The sequence below is a fragment of the Nannospalax galili genome, unplaced genomic scaffold (assembly GCF_000622305.1).
Source record: "Nannospalax galili isolate Female #2095 unplaced genomic scaffold, S.galili_v1.0 scaffold381, whole genome shotgun sequence".
Taxonomy (NCBI): domain Eukaryota; kingdom Metazoa; phylum Chordata; class Mammalia; order Rodentia; family Spalacidae; genus Nannospalax; species Nannospalax galili.
The window spans coordinates 3375517-3391838 of NW_008347312.1; positions in this window are offsets into that span (position 1 = coordinate 3375517).

The window sequence follows — 16322 nt, forward strand, 5'->3', positions numbered from 1 at the left end:
GCTGGGTGCTCTGTCTATCCTAGGGTGTAACTACATATCAAGGTTGGAGCCCCCATCATCCTGGTTCCTCAGAGACAAGGAGAAACATACTACCTTGCTAACCTTCAGCAGCTGGAATTTTTGTTACTAAAGCAAAACCTGCCCTATCCTGACCAATACACATCTCAAAAAGTTGTTATGAGTTAATTAATGTACATATGTATTAGTCTGTTTTGTACTTCTATAGCAGAATACCACAGATCAGGTTTATGCTTGGATAGTTTTAGTTATCAACTTGACACATCTGGGTAAAGGAGCCTCAATTGGGAATTGCTGTCTGTGGGGTATTGATTGTTATGGGAGGGCCCAGCCCATTGTGGGTGGTGACACCCCTGGGCAGGTTGTTCTGTATTGTATAAGAAAGCAAGCCAGTAAGCAGCATTCCTCCTTGGCCTGTGCTTCAGCTCTTGCCTCCAGGTTCCTGCCCCAAGTTCCTACCTTAGACTCCCTCAGTGATGACCTGTGACCCAGGAGATGTAAGCCAAATAAACCCTTTCCTCCACAAATTGGTATTGGTTAGAGTGTTTTGTTACAGCAATTCAAAGCAAACTAGAATAGAAATTGCTACCAGAGAGTAGGCTACTGCTGTGACAGACCTGATCCAGTTATTTTGGGGAGTATTGTAGAAGTATTTGGAACTTTGGGCTAGAAAAGTCGTTGAGGCCTTAGAGTTTGTTGTTGTGGAGCTTGGAACAGTTATACTGAAAGAATTGTAGACGATGGAGGCCTAGCTTGTGACACAGAGATTATCAGGCCTGTTTGTGTGATATTTTGAATTGAGAATCTGTGGTTTCTGGTTGGCTGGGGCTGAAAAGTCAGCTGTGATTATCAGCCGAGCGTCATGGTCCCAGCACTCATGAGGCAGATCTCTGTAAGTTCAAGGCCAGCCTGGTCTACATAGTGAGTTCTAGGCCAGCTGAGGCTACAGGGAGACCCTGTCTCAAAAAAAAAAAAAAAAAACAGAGAGAGAGAAGGACCAGAAATAATTAGTAAAACCTTTGCTTTACTGGGACAACTGATGCTGGTTAGCTGGGGCTGAAAAAATCAGCTGGAACAAGAGACCAGCATCACTGTGGCAAATTTTTCTGGGAAGTAGTTCCTCAGGGTCAGCACACAGAAGCTACAGTCCAGAGGGATCTTGAGCCTCCATCTCAAGCCGGAAGCAGGACTTAGTAATATGTAAGAGTCTCCTGCACAGTTCTGGTTTTGATAATGTGAAGGGGTCACAGACAGCATCTGAGGCTTGGCACCCTGAGAGGCCAGGAAAGGCCATTGGTGAAAGTGCAGCCTCAGTTGCAGTGAAGACCCCAGGATTGAAGGAATCATGAGAATCTGAGAATCTGATACTTTACCATCCCTAAGGCCAAAAGAGGCCATTGGTGAAGGTTTAGCCTCAATTTCAGTGGAGGCCCCAGCTTTTTGGAGATGCCAGGACCATGGGGTGACCACCAAGGGCAGCAGCGGGTGTGGAATAGAGCCAGCTTGGGTTTGTGAGATGAGCTGTCTGTGCTGTGGACGGCAGTCAGAGAAGTGGAGATGCCAAAACCCTTTGGAGCCCAGAAGATCATGAATGAATTCCAGATATCCAATCTTGAGCTGCTTTGCTGGACTTAGGTTTTGTTCAGGTGTGCCCAAGTCTTCCCTTTCTGAAATAAGACAGTACTTGTTTTGGATTTTACAGGGGCCCACAATTAAGAGACTTTTAAAAGTGACTATGGGCTTTTAAGTGTTTAGATTTTTTAAGGACTGTGTGATTTTTTTTAAGGTTGTACTGTCTTATCTTGTGATATTAACATCATACCTTGGAGATAAGAAGTGGAAAGCTTGTGCCTTAATAGTGATGTGTTTGTGTGTCAAGTTGACAAGCAGTCAGTTGTGCTAGATAACTTTAGTTGTCAACTTGACACAACAGGGTAGAGGGAGCCTCAACTGGGGAATTGCCTCCATTGGACTGGCCTGGGGCCATATCTGTGAGGTATTTTCTTGATTGCTGAGTGATGTGGGAGGGCCCAGCCCACTGTGGGCAGTGCCACCCCAAGGTAGGTTGTTCTGTATTGTATAAGAAAGTAGGCTGAGCATAGGCCAGGGAAGCAAGCCAGTAAGCAGCATTCCTCCATGGCCTGTGCTTCACCTCCTGCCTCCAGGTTCCTGCCCTGAGTCCCTACCTTGGGCTCCCTCAGTGATGACCTGTGACTCAGGAGATGTAAGCCAAATAAACCCTCTCCTCCCCTCTGTGAGAATGAGGCCAGCCTGGTCTACATTGTGAGTTCTAGGCCATCTGGGGCTACAAGGAGACCCTGTCTAAAAAAAAAAAAAAACTCTTTACAATATTCATCAATTTTTGTTTTGCTTTGTGTCCCACAGAGTTTGACTAGAGCCATCTGTGTGACCCTTGGTTTGGAACTATCCATTAGATCCTGGTGGGCTCACAGTGGGTACACAACTGGATGCTATGCCCTCCTCTCCCAGAATCTGTTAGTGTCCAATAGGTCTAGATCAATAGTAAGCGGTGGGGGCCTGTGAGCCCCTTCTATGCCATAGCTGACTGTTAGGAGGGCCTGACTTGTGTAGGTCTAACACCAGCAGACACAGCTGCTATGAGTTCTTGTTTACCATAGCCATGTAGAGCTTAGAAGATGGTGTCTCACAGCCCATCTCCCTAAGTTCTGGCTCTTACATTCTTACCACCCCCTCTTCTCCAGTGTTCCCTGAGCCTTGATAGAGTAGTGTCAATGTCTTGTCTAGAGCTGAGCCCTCAACTGTCCTTTATTCTCAGCATCTTGTTCAGTCATGGGCCTGTGCATTCACCTGCGTTCTCTGCAAGGAAAGGCTTCTCTGATTAAGGCTGAATGTAGCTTTGTCTGTGAGTATAAACATGGATCTTTAGAAGGTAATTTGGCACTCTGTCAGCTCAGCTTAGCAGCAGTATTAGGTTCCCCACCAGGGCCCAAGACCTCAGTGTGAACCAGGTTTGCAGTGGAGCCCAGAAAACTAATCAGGGGGTCAGGTAGGACATCTGGGTCTACAAAAGTAGAACAGGAAAGGAGAAAGAAAAGTGGAAAAGGAAAGTCAGATGGGGCTGGAGAGGGGGCTTAGGCTGCTCTTGCAAAGGACCTGGATTCAGTTCCCAGCACCCACATGGTGGCTAACAACTGTCCATAACTCAAGTACCAGGGATCCAACGCCCTCTTCTCACCTCTACGTGCATCGCACAGCACCAGTGCCTTTATGCAGGCATTTACATTCGTACACATAAAATAAAATTATGTGTATGAGTGTTAATGCCTGCATGTGTATAAGTACAACTGTGTCGTGCAGTGCCTGCAGAGGACAGAAGAGGGCATTGGATCCATGGAACTGACAGAGGACAGAGAGGGCACTGGATCCCTGGAATTGGAGTTACAGATGGTTGTTAGCCACTGTGTGGGTGCTGGGATTTGAACCTGGGTCTTCAGCAAGAACACCCAGTGCTCTTAACTTCTGAACCATGTCTCCAGCCCCCATAAATAAAATACGTATAAAAATATTTTATTGAGTTTTTGTGCATTTCATATTGAAAATCTTAACCAAATTTCAACCCCCCGAATCCATGCCCTGCATACCCCCCACTGGATTGCATGCATTCTGTCATGTATGCTAAGGCCTATCCAGTTAAGCATTTGTGCCGAGATGTCCCTCAGTGCAAGTTCATCCACTGGGGTCTAGTCAGCCTCCCTAGAGTCACTTCCTTAAAGAAGATCAGCTCTCCCTCACCCAGCAGTGATAAGCTGCCAATAGTTCTTCAGCTAAGGTTGGGGCCTGCTGCACATTTCCCCAGTTCTATGCTGGGATTTTGTCTGCTTGAGTTGACATGGATTTTGTGCACGCTGACACCACTGCTGCAAGTTCATATGAGCCAGAAAGCCTCTGTTTCTTTACGTTCGTGCACCAACCTTGTCTTTTAAACAATCTTTCTGGCCCCTCTTCCATGGTCCCTAAGCCATGGGTGGGCGTGGTTAATATGAGTCCTATCCAGGGACATGCACTCTGTAGTCTTATTCTCTAAAACTTGGCCAGTTGTGGTGCTTTCTGTGTGCATCACACTCTGTTGTATGAGGAAGCTTGGCTGGTGAGAGTTGAGAAATGTATTAGTATTCTCTCCACCCCCGTTCCACTATGTTCCATGAGCCTTAGGTGTCACGTTCCACTGTAGATGTGTCGCTTAGGGCTGGACACCTCTCAGACATATATTCTCTGCGTGTGACCAGTTGTGAAACTCTATAATAGTCTTCATCTGTTGCAAAAAAGAAGCATCTTTGATGAGCGGTATACAGTATATTTTTGTAAATATAAAGATCCGTATTTAGCATACAGTAAAGAATTTCATTTGTCTACAGATAAGACAGAGACATGGTTTTCTCTAGAATCTATGACCTCGCCAGCCATGTGCATTTGGCTATATTTACAGTGCCACACATGAGTTTCTTCCCATTGACAGGACTTTACGTCCAACTAGATAGCTGTTGATCACCCCACTAGATGAAAGCACCACTACTGCACCAATAGAGATAGTTTGCTGTGTCAGTTGTGGTTATTAGGCTTTAGAGCTAGGTTGGACCATTGATTGATTTGTCTTACTTAGCAATTTGCATAGTATCCTCTAGAGCTACGACAGCTAGTCTTCAGGAAGAACACTTCCAGATCTGTTCCAGGTCTGTTGCTCTAAATCCTGTGTCTGAAGTATGCCCTGTCTTCAGCAATAGGGTCTTACCTCCAAGTTCTGGGAGGTAATCAAAGGCTGTGGCAATAGCTGTGTTGTTTCAGGAGTCTCTTTGACTATCCTGACCAACAAAACAAGCCTCAACAAATACAAAAAAAATTTAAATAATTTTATGCATTCTACCGGACCACAAAGCAATAAGGCTTATAATCAACAGCAAAAGAAGCTCTATATGAACTCATGCAGATTAAACAACACACTCCTGAAGGATGAATGGATCAAAGAAGAAATTAAGAAAGAAATAAAAGTATTTCTGGAACTAAATGAAAATGATAAATATTTTTTTAAATTTTTTTCCAGTTAATTATTTATTTAATAACCACTTACTTAGAAGAAGCATTTCATTACAACAGCATTGACATATTCAATAAAAATTTTCTGAGCTAAGATGCATCTTTTTCAAAATTGGCTGTAAATTTTTAGGTTTACAGTTGAATTGTTACAGTTATACAATATTGTACTCAGTATAAACCCTATAAGACATAAAATTAAATGAGGTTTTAACCTTTAAAAAAGATCTCCATTTCATTATTAAAATACACAGTTTCATACAGAAAAATTCATTTTCAATGCAATTGAGCTAAGATGTTTGCACATGCGTTTCTAATCTCTATATATTTGATTATTACTAGTGACAGTCGGTTACTTTCTGAGGATAAACAATTTTTTTAAAAAAAGAAAATCAGAAATAGGTCCTAGGTCCTCCAGGACCAATATGATGATGGAGAAGCATGGGCCAGCAACAGAAAAACCATTGTAGGAAGTAAGATCCAACTGGTCCCCAAAGGCTACTGAACCCTGCAAAATCAGGTCACAAGGAAAACTCAATCCCAAAGCAAGATGATCACAGTTTAAGATATTATCTCTAGGCTAGGAATATAGGGATTACCACTACATGCTCATGTGGCTTTTTCTCTCCCTTGTACATTCAAAGAAAGGGATGTACTGCAAAGACCAGGCAAGGTGACCACTGTGACTGCTGGCTGGGGTCAGGATGGAATGGAAGGGAAGGACAGGGATGGTGATGTTTCCCTTCTGGGAGCCACCTAGACAGCCGGTGTATGCCTATGTTCTAGGAGATGAGGAACTGATTTGGAAATGAAGGTTGACATTAACATTGTTCAATACTTATTATTAAGAACATTCTAAGCTCTTGCTGTTAGGCTGGACCTCCTGAAATTGCTAATATTTGACCAATTCTGACTTTAAAAAAAAAAAAGGCAATTTCATGAGTTTCAATCTAACATATGCCAGACATTGTGCTAAGCTATTATCATCTCATTCAGTATTCAACACTCCAGCTGTCCAAATGATCAGTGAGTAAGAGTACATATCAACAAGCAAGAGGTCCAGAGCTCGGATCCCCAGACCCCACATAAAAGCTGGGCATGGCCACCTGTGATCTTTCCTGGGGAGACATCAACAAACATCTACTCACTCAGATAGAAACCAATGACAGATCAAAGTGACAATTCCACTAAAGTCCAACTTGGCAAACGAATGAGTTTATTGGGGTTATATACAGAAACACGGGAGACTCAAAGATAGCTGTATCCCTGAAAAGCCCAATCCACTGTGGGCAATCTTTCACACTCAAAAAAGTTGAATCCCTGGAGCTCTCTGCACAACTGTCCCACAGCTCCATAGGTATAGAGTCTTCTGGCAGCTCCAGGGGTCAGAAAGTCATCATCTACCCCATGCCCTCCTGTGCCAACCCCATGCCTCCCCTGTCCCCTGCCTGTGCCCCTCCTCCCCACCAGAATTGTTTGCTGTTTCCATAACCTTGAGGAAGGGCCTTGTGAGTCTTGTAAGTTTCAGGTTTTTTCAGAACTTAGGAGGTTTATTTATTTCCTGAGTCTTATGAGCATCCCTCCTCCTCCCAGGAGGAAATGTTTCAATTTAGAGGAAATTACTACACAATAGGCAACACCATGCCTGTAATCTAACCCCAGTGCTGGGGAACAGAGACAAGAGGATTCCTAGGGCCTCCTGATCAGCCAGCCTAGCCTTGTAGAGAAAACCAGCAAGTCTCAGGTTCAGTTAGAGACCCTGTCTCAGGAGGATAAGGCAAAGAATGGTAGAGGACAATACACACACACACACACACATGCGTATGTGCATATACCACATACACAATAAATAAAGCAGTCTCCATTATCATATCCATTTTGCAGAACAGGGGACTGAGACCCTTCAATGTCATACAATGAATTAGTTGCACATCTAAGAAATAAGATCTAAGAATAACTCAGAATCTAAGATCCAAGCCCTTAACCACTGGACTCTGGCTCTGCAGAGCAAGGACTAAAACTAACAGCATTAGCATCTCCTGGGAGCTTTTTTAAAATGCAAAGTCTCAGCGGCTGGGTGTAGAGAACTTTCTTAGCATGTACAATGTCCTGGGTTCTGTGTCTAGCACCAAAATAAACAGCAAAACCTCACTGGCACACTCCTGTACATAGCAACATTGTTTACAGTACTCAAAAGACATATATTCAATGGAATGTTATTCCCTTTGTTAAAAGGAAGGAAATTCTGGGGCTGGAGAGATGGCTCAGCAGTTAAGAGCCCTGACTGCTCTTGCAGAGGACCCAGGTTGGATTCCCAGCACCCACACAGCGGCTACAAACCGTCCTTAACTCCAGTTTTAGGGGAATCAGAAGCCCTCTTCTGACTTCCGCAGAACTGCACGACATGGGTGCACATACATGCAGGCAATACACTCATACACATAAAATAAAAATAATAAAAAATAAAATATTTTTTTAAAAAGGAAGGAAATTCTATCACATGCTTCAACACAGATGAACACTGAAAACATTATGCTGATTGAAATCAGCCAATTACAAAGCAACAGTCTGATTTCACTTACACGAAGCACCTAGAATACAAAGCTTCACAGAGAGCATAGAGCGGGAATTATCTAGAGTTGCAGGGAGAGGCCAGTGTTTGCTAGGTCAGGAGTTTCCGTTCGCAAGGAGAGTTCTAGAGGCTGACTACATCATGACTGTGCTTCATGCCACAAATGCTTAGGAGTTGTGGTGACACACTTCTGCAGTCCCAGCATTGGACAGGCAGAGACAGCAGGATGGCAAGTTTGAAGCTGGTATAGACTACAAAGTGAGACCCTGTATCCAAAAAGCAAGTGGTAAAAACGTTTGCCTACATTCGTGAAACTCTGGATTGGAATCCCAGCACCACCACCAAAAAAAAAGCGGGAAATAGTTTTTTGTTTACATTATATATATAATATATATGCACACATACATAAACATGTAGATATGCTATATATGTATTATCACCACAATAAAAAGAGCAAATTTGTTAAAGGGCAGAGTCTTGGGTCACAGTAACACTTGCTCTGTTATATATAATAAAACCCTCAGGTATCCTCCACATATTAAAATTTGAGATGCTCTGCCACTAGAATTTCCTGCCTCCCATACATAGCAGGGAGACATTATGGGAATAGCTGCATAAACAGAAAAGCATAATGTGAAGTAAAGGTAGAAAAACCTGGAGAAAGGGCCCAGAACACCCCTCAGACTGCTTTGGAATGCCCAGCCTCCTGGGTTCTGTCCAGCACATGGAAGGTGGTCTTGACTGAGGGGTCCTATCATGCCTGCCATCCTTAACACGACAGAACTCCCTCCCGACACCGCATTTATCTTGGCTGTTTGAAGCCCCTTGGCTGCCAACAGAAGTCACTGGGGTACCTCTGAGCTCCGCTCCAGATGAAATTATTTCCTCCAGAGTGCAGGGAGCTGGGCAGGCGCAAGAACCGGCCCCCAGCTGCTGGAGCAAAAGGCTCTGGAGCAGCTGTTCCATTCGGGGAATTAATGACACTCAAGGAAAAGCTTGCAGGGCGATGCCAAGTACTTGTGTGCTTGTGGAGCTGATGCAGCCCTAGCCAAATTGGACAGCGATGCACAAATGTCCATCATTTTTCAGTTGTTCAATTTTGTGGCTCCGTCTTGCATTTGAGGAGAATTAAACTGCCTCTGTCCCCAGGATACCCTGAGGTCCACAACGGCTCAGGGAAGACAGGCCCCTTGCAATGCTGGCTTTTAACAGAACACTTGTCTGGACCCTCTAGAGACTCACTGGACACCAAGCAAGCCCCCGACTCACCTCCAACTTGTCTCTTCCTCACCCTTTGGGTCTGTGCCTCCTTTTGTGACTGGTGTGTATCTCTTCACAGCATGGCGTTTTCAAAAATGGGCAAGGGGGCTGGAGAGATGGCTCTGTGGTTAAGCAGTGGCTGCTCTTGCAGAGGACATGGGTTCAATTCCTAGCACCCACATGATGGCTAATAATGATCTTTAACTCCAGTCCCGGGGATCTGATGCACTCTTCTGACCTTCATGGGCATTGTACAACATGGGTGCACTTACATGCATGCAGGCAACAAACACAGAAAAATTAAAAATAATAAACAGACTATTTTAAAAAGATGAGCAATAATATCTTTTTTTACTCCTCATAACTGAAATTTCTTTTTACCACAACCCCACTCCCTATCTGTCTTAGTAAACCTAACCCTGGCCAACTGAGGATGAATTTGAGCAATTTGAGAAAAACTCAACATATTCAAAGCTGTGTCGAATGTTTCCTTCTGTTCCTTCATCTTCTTCCCCTTGTGGTATCTCAGCTGGGGAGCCATCAGGGTGACATGATAGGGTGGGAATGTGCCCCCCCAAGGTTCACATGTGCACGTATGTTAATGGGTTTGGAGGTGGGGCTTTGGGGAACGAATTATGAGAGCAGAAGCTCTTATGAGAATATAATTAAAAAGTAACAATACAATACAGGAGACCAGACCTGGCACGTTTACTCTGCCTGCCTCACGCTGGATGGCCATCCTGATGAACAGGAAGCACTCCTAAGTGTTGGTGCCATGTCTTTGGACATCCCAGTCTCTAGAACCATAAGTTAAATAAACCTCTACTGCTAATGAGGTACCCAGCCTGTGCTAGGTACCCAGCAACAGAAAACAGATGACAATCTGAAGGGACTATCTCTGGTCCATGGGTAGATTCTGGTGTCTGCTGAGAAGTACTTTGCCCTGTCTTATCTTTAATCAGTACTCTTACTCCTAGTCTTGTCCAGATTCAAAGGAAGAGAACAAAGCCCCACCACTCAGCAGATAGACTATCCCGGTTACATTTTAAGAACATGTAAACAAAGGACATTGTTGCCTCCATCTTTGAGAGAGCTGATCCAACACAAATATAGTTCAGAAAGGGCTGCTGGGAGTGTGTCTTGGTGTAGAGCTCTTGTCTAGCATGTGTAAAGCCCTGGGTTCCACCCCCAACACTACAGAAGAGGAGGAGGAGAAGGAAGAAAAGGGGGGAAGAGGAGGAAGAGGAGGAAGATGAGGAAGTCCCAAAATAGGACATAACTGTGAAAACATATGTGATGGTGCATACCTGTAATCCCACCACTGACTTGGAACATGGGAGGCTGAGGCAAGAAGATCGTGAGTTTGAGACCAGCCTGAGCTGTCTAGAAATACCATAAATATATGCCATGTCTCCTGTTCTCTTCCCCAGAGTTACAAGAGGGAAAGAAGCTTGTGTGAACTCTAGTTACATTGAGGGTCCAAGAGCAGAAGGGACTGGTACCTCAGGTGCCAAGACTCATAGACTCTAGCCAGGCTGGAAAGAGTGGGCTGGAGGGTCAGTGCAGTCTGCGTTTACTGATGGGAGGCTGGCTTACAGGCCCTGCACCTTCCTCTATGTCCAAGGTTAGCACTGTGGGGATGGTGAGAGATTTGCAGATGAAATTTCCATTCCAGACTGGAAAGCAGGAAGCACCAAGAAGTTCCTAGACCCCATAATAAAGTCCACACAGCTCGCAGAGAATTCTCACTCCCAGAGAAGCACAGTTCCTGACCAGTGAGTGTTCACTCAAGTGAGTGTTCCACCATTAGAGACCAGTTCACTCCAGTGAGTGTTCCACCATTTCTCGTACCAACCTGCCAGCTTTATGGATGCAGTATCTTGAAAGTGACCCCTCCAAACACCTTGAGTCCTACCCTCTCAAACCATCCTGACTGATGTCATTAGAGCAAAGAGGAAACTTTACACCAAACCCTGCCCAAGTCATAGAGAGCAAAGTCAATATCAGGGTTTTTTGGTTTATATATGTGTGTGTATACATGTGTGCATGGGCATGTATGTATGTGCCCACATGTATGTTTTACATGTGTGTGCACACTTATTCATGTGTGTGGGTTTAGGTATTCACATGCCACATTGCTCATGTAGAGACAGAGGACAACTTTTGAAGATCAGTCCTCACATCACTATTTTTTTGAGACAGGACTTCTTCAACACTATAAGCCAAGACAGCTAGGCTCCTGAGTCTCTGTTGCAGAAACTTCTGGGAGTCAAGAGACCAGTAGCCAACTCAGGTGAAGGAGAGGGAGTTTATTCATGCCAGCAAGCTAACACTCAGATCGTTCCGTAAAGGTACCTGCCCAGAGCTCAAGTTTGTAGGGAAACTTATAATCCACTCCTATGGAAGCAGGAGGTTACACATAAGAGTGGTTACAAGAGAGCACCGGAGTGCACACGTTAGGAAAACAAAGATTTCAATGGTGGGTAGGGCCTTAAAGGGCAGGGGGCAGGGACAGATTCCAGCTCACCGTCCTTAGTCTTTTCTTCTTTCTTCCTGTCTCACCTTGGGAGCTTTGCGTGGCTCAAGTTCTTTGCAACCACTTCATTGTCAGTCAAGTTCCACTGGCACCACACTTCCAGAGATTTTCCTGTCTCTGACTCCCCAAAGGAACGTGCTGGGATGGCAGATGTTTGTGCCATTGTGTCTAGCTTTGTGAGTTCTGGGGATCCAAACTCAGGTCATCAGGCTTTCATGCCAAGTACTGTACCCACTGAGCCATCTCCCTAGTCCTGTATCACTGTCTGGAACCACTAAACTTGGGAGCGGATTGTTACACAACAATAAATAGCTGATAGAATACTTATCAGCCCATTTCTCTCATTTCTCTCTCTTCCAGAAGAGATGTTATTACTCCTAAAGTGATAAAGCAGCCTGTTCATCTATCCTTTCCAAAATTTTTATTATAACATAAACGTTACACTACTGCTCTTCAGGACTTAAGCTTTCAAAACCATTAAAAAATATCTGGCTCTTATACGGCAGAAACCTTGGCTTTCAAACTCCTCATCAGGGGCCGAGTCTCCCAAAACCTTGTTTTGAAACTCAAAAGCTGTACATTGTCTTTTCTTCTTTTTCTGCACGCTCCTGCTGTAACAGCCTCCCCTGGCGATGCCTACAAAGTGTTGCAGTCTGCATAGAAGGGATTTGCAGGACTGGTAGAACACGCTGGGTAATGTATCTAAGATTATCCTGCTAATGTTGCCAAAGCTGATGCAGTTCCCCAATGTGAAAGATGGGCTTGTTCCTTTGTTTTCTTAAAGTCAAATTAAATTAAGTTCAGTTCAGTTCTGGGTCCTCATGCCACAGAAGTAGTGGAAAGCCATCCTCACTCATGGCCAGCACACCCACTATGAGCACCATCCTCTACTCTGAGGGGCACACGGAACTTCCAAGGTATTAGTCGCTCCATTCTTTTCAGAGCAGCACTTGCTAATTTGGGGCCCACACAGTCTCTGCTGTGGCATACATTATCCAAGCCAGTCAACACAGATTTATTTTCTTGGTAAGGGCTAGATAGTGAATATGTGGGCCATACAGTCTCTGTTGCAAATATTCAATTCTGCCTTTGCATTATAATGGAGCCACGGACAAATTCATAAATCTGTGGTCATGGCTGTGTTGCAATAAAACTTTATTGACATAAGCAAGTCATAGTGTATTGAGTCGGGATAAGAGAAGTTTCTGGAATACCTGATTCTCTCATTCTGCCCCAGTGAGGGGTCTTAACATCTTTGCCAAGGCTGAAACCTTGATTTTGTGGGGTTCAAAATCCAGGGTAATTTGTACGTATAAAAGGTGCTGCTGTTGAGCAAGGTAGAGGAACCAACCAGCCAAATGACCTCCTGACCTTTAGCCTTCCTAGACTCTAGGGTCATGTCCTCTGTATCTGACCTGGACCTCCAGTGATCTTCCCAGCATTTACTACTGGAAAAGAAGAACTGCCACCTTTAAGCAGATTCTCCTTTCAATCCTGTGTTCCTCTTTCAATGGTTAGGAAATGCAAGACCTCTGAATGAGCTTGACATGGGAGAAGGGACACACAAAGGAATGAGAAATGCAAATTTACATAGCAATGCATTACACATTTGCATACCAGCACATTATCCTGCTGAGCAGCATATTCTCCTCAATGAGTTTCCTTGAGTCTCTTAGGAACGCTGTGAGAAAACAGGGCAGACACCAAAGTTTACATCACACTCTCATTGAGCTCAGTACCTAGCCTCTTGTTAAGTGCCCTATAGATGCCTCTCAAATTAAGGAAAGTGTATCCTACCCAACTGCCTGGTGGTGGCATTCCCAGAGCTGCCCTCAATAGCTTATTTAGCACTACAGTAACTGAAGCTCCTCATTTTAGCAATGTCTACAAAGGTGGGAATCAATTCTGTGAGTGTCAGTAACTCATATTACATGAGGTCAACAATGGGACCAGTAAAATGTGCACCCACATCACTAAGGAAGATAAGCAATTTTAACCAAGGAGGTGATGGAACTGATACAGGAATATTGGCTCTGTTGTGCTTAGCTTGAGAGGCAGGAGTCCTGGAAAATCATTTGCCACCAAAGCCACCTCAAGCTAGAGGCTTTGGGGTTCTTGTCTCAAGAATTCGAAGAAGGAAATTCACGGACCACAGAGGATGAGTTTTGAGAAAAGAGCATTTTATTGTAAAGGATAGGATAGAGAAAGCGCTTAGGGTAGAGAAAGCAGAGCTCCTGGACAGCAGCAGGGCTCCCCCGGAGTGGGATTCCACTGAGTCTCATTACTCAGAAGTTAATTAGGGTTTTGTTAGAGTCCAGGTCTGCAGACGACCCTCTCCCAGTGTAAAAAGCCTCACAAAACAGGCCATGAGGCCCCTTTGCAAAACAGGAACTGGCCAGACAGCTACATTTAGAGCTGTCTCAGCACAAAGCTGTTCCCCAGATAATTTTGGAAGATAAACAGGTCCCTGCACCCAGACCCACTGATGTAAGAGCTCTCTCAGTTCAAGCTACTTCCCTTGAAACTGAAGATTATTTTTGCCACCTTCCACATTCCCCAACCCCCCTATAAGAACGTCCTCAGCAGTCAGAAAGCTGCTGGTTGCCTTTCTCTCCCCAGCTGAGCTGCCAGCCACCAGCAATCCTAAGAAATAAACTTTGCTTTGCTGGAGTCCTCCTGTGTTTCCTGTGGCCATTCCCTGCTCGGCTTTTATCTAACAGGTTTAGTGGAGGGAGGAGGAAAGGAAAAGATGAGCTGGTCAGTCCAATTCTCATACTAGGTAGGTGTCCAGGTGCCTCGAGATCTAGTCACATCCTCAACATGTCTTCCAGGAACAGGGTATTACTTCAGGAAAAAGAGAAATAAGGAAAAAACTGGACCCCCACACTGACATCCCCAGCCTCTAGCTATGATAGAACCAGAAGCATCTTTGGATTAGATTTTGCTGGTTTTGCTAGCCTCAGGTAAGAACAAGGTTATTGGCAGATCCAAGGTAATTTCTAGTTCTCAACCAAAAAAGAAACTGGTCATTGTTCTTTTGGGGTCTTTGTTACATAAAAAGGTGGCAGGGGTCAGGATCCCTGTGAAACAGAAACAAAGAGGACTCTGGCAAAGGAGAGTTTAATTGGGTTTGGTGGGGCTGGTCCTCAACCCAGGTGTGAGGAAGAATCAGCAGCCTAATGGCTGCAGAGGGGTAGCTTATAAAGGGAAAGAATGCGGAAAAAGAGAATATTTTTCTGCTGTTTGGGACTGTTTGGGGGGCTGCTTGCTCAATGGAGGGCGTGGGGTCTGTACCTGGTGAAGCATGTTTGGGAAAACATCTGTAAAACATGTTTTTCTACAATTGCAGGGTTCCAGGAATTAATTGCAGCCAAGGGCTTGGGAAACCTGTTTTGTCAGCCTGCAGGGCATGCTCTGGTAATCACAATACATTGGTCATAAAGTTCCTGGGGCTGCTTTTGTTAACTTGCAGGTGGCCTGGAGTTGGTTGACTCAGCTCCTCTCAGGAGCCTCAAGGTTTCTGGGTCTGGGGTCGCCTGGATCTGAGCCCTAGCAGGGACAAAAGTGAAAGAGAAGACAGGGCGGGAGAGAGGGAGAGCAGGAATAAGACAGAATCTTGTAATAAAGGCCCAAGTAATACATTACTATTGGACCTACTGCCAGTCCTGTAGATACCTGACCACTGTTCTGATCTATGGGATAGAAATGAACATTGATTACTCTCTGCCCAGTCCCTTCTCTCCTTTGGGAAACAAGAGCCTCATGTTTGCAGAAACTACTCCTCCCATAAAATTCATTTATTTTATGAGAACCTAAAGCCATGGTCTCCAAGCTCTCTAATTGCACAGCCCATTAATAAAATGTTCTTGACAATTCTCCTTAGTTCCTACATCTAGGTGTATATAAATTATACACATGTCCTGTTGTATGGATATATTGGATGGTTATAAAATATCCACAGGAGAAGATAAATTTTTATTCCCACACTCCAAAGATGTTTCTGTTTAGAAGTCCATTGCCCTAAACAATGAAGATCCTCTAAAGAAAAGGTGAATGTAAATGGTCTGTGAAACACAGTATTCATTATGTAACCCAATAAGCAACCAGTACAAACCAACGTCTTAAATCTGTTATCCCAAAGCTACTCAGGGCAAACAATGTAATGTGTATACGTATATGTGCATGTTATGCATCTGTACATACTCCTATATTGTATGAGGACACATGTTGAGGTCAGAGGTCAATATCAGGTATCTTCTATCATTCCTCTATTTATTTATGCTTTGAAGAATTATTATTTATTTAATCATTATTTTTTTTAATTTTTAATAACTATATGATTACAAGCTTTTCACTATACCTTTAACAAATTCAGTAACACACTCCAGAGAAATAGTACATCTCTTTCACAAGTGGGTGCAAGTTTCTAGGTTCACAGTTGAATTAATACAGTTATACAATATTGAACTCAGTATAAGCCCTGTAAGACATGAAATTGAATGACTTTTTATTCTGCAGCAAAACAGGATCATTGAGGACTGGGGAGATGGCTGCTCTTAGAGTACTGCCTGCTCTTGCAGAGAATCCAGGTTCAGCATCCACATGGCAGCTAACAATCAGTAACACCAGTTTCAGGGATCCAATGTCCTCTTCTGGGCCCTGTAGGCACTGTATGCATGTGTTGCACATATATGCATGCAGGCAAGACACTCATGCACATAAAATTAAAAAAAACTAAATACCCAAGAAACGTTGATGATAAGTCAATACTTGGACAACTTCACACCTGTATCAGTCATTTCTGTTTTGTTACCAAATGAATTACAGAGAGATTTTTGATTCTAAGAGGATTTTGGAATCTCAGAT